Genomic DNA, 1,451 nt, shown 5'->3' with positions numbered 1-1,451 from the left:
CTGCTTCCTGAACAGATGACCTCCTTTATTAGTTAACAGAAAGCTTTTATAGCATTTGTAAAAGGGGCAAGACAAAGAAAATTCCTTCATGTACATATGCTTTAAAAGTTACCACCATCTAGCGGTCTTTAGAAGAAAGGAATAAGCCAAAAACACTATCTACTTTCAGTTAATGAGTCTTGAGATAAGTGTAAAAGGAGTTTCACTTAAACTAAACATAATGCATACAAGGTTTACTTTGACTTCAGTTCCACATCACTTGTCTAATTAAAAAAGCCTTAAAATCACTAGTACAAAACTATAGATTGTACCTAGTGATAGTAGGAATATGAAGCCCATTAACTTGACCAAACAACAGTGGCTAGCATTTAAAGAATAACTATGAAAGTCACTTGCTGTGAAAATACATACACTAATCTTTACTCTGAATAAACATATGAAGTGAACTAAACATAATGAAATAAAACTAACACAACTAAAATTATTATGGTTGCATAATTGCCAGAGCTTTTCAGTTTAGGATAATGGTGATTTGGCTGTTTTCCCTTATGCTTGGCAACCTCCTGGAAAACATCTTTGTCTTAAGATAGGCAGTGGAGCAATTATTATTATCTTTGGGGCACCAATTTTATCATTGTGTGAACTTAAACTTATGAACTTAAAATAATCTTCAAAACACTATAAAACACTATAAAAAAGCTATAAAAGCTATAAAACACTAAACTATAGCACTAAAACTTAATTAATGACACAAAGTAAAAACCTTGTTAAACATAATCAAAGCCTAATAATTTTTGTCAACCCTCATACATATGTATATTGATTATATAAACTTGTATGATATTACATTTACCAATTATGATTAATACATGGATAAAACAATTATCATGTCAAGAATAGCACTGCCAGGAACTCTCTTCAAAAGAGTCCCAAATTACAGTCCTTGAAGTGCTTCAAGAAAGTTCCCAGGTGCACGGTCCTTCATGTAGCAGTTCTTCTCTTTTGGGTTTTTACGACCTTCAAAGCTTTTGTAATCGCCTTTCTTGTCCAGGTGTCTTCGTTACTTTTCTCTTATCCTGCAGTGTTTATTTCTAAAGAAAACTCAAAAGAAGCTTTTAATGACATTTTCCAGGCTCCCAAGGTTGCTTTCTGTATTTAGTTAATTTCATAAAAGTATCTAATTAGTATATTATGAATTCAGTGAAAACCCACTCTATAAACGTTTACTTAAAATTTAACTATAGAATTAAGTAAAAACCTTAACGATTAATCTTTATCCTAAGTCTGTGAAGACAGTGTTATAAATCACCTACATAACTCCTAGATAAGTGTTAGAACTTCTAATGAGCTCATAATGAACTTACCATAAACTTGTGCTTCTAAAAAACCTTATGTCTTAAACACTAAACTGCGTAATTCTAAATCAAATAAGGAGTGAATATACTTATATC

The sequence above is a fragment of the Carlito syrichta genome, unplaced genomic scaffold, assembly GCF_000164805.1.
Source record: "Carlito syrichta isolate Samal-C Ts95f unplaced genomic scaffold, Tarsius_syrichta-2.0.1 Scaffold289212, whole genome shotgun sequence".
In the NCBI taxonomy this organism is placed as follows: domain Eukaryota; kingdom Metazoa; phylum Chordata; class Mammalia; order Primates; family Tarsiidae; genus Carlito; species Carlito syrichta.
This window is presented reverse-complemented; position numbering follows the sequence as displayed.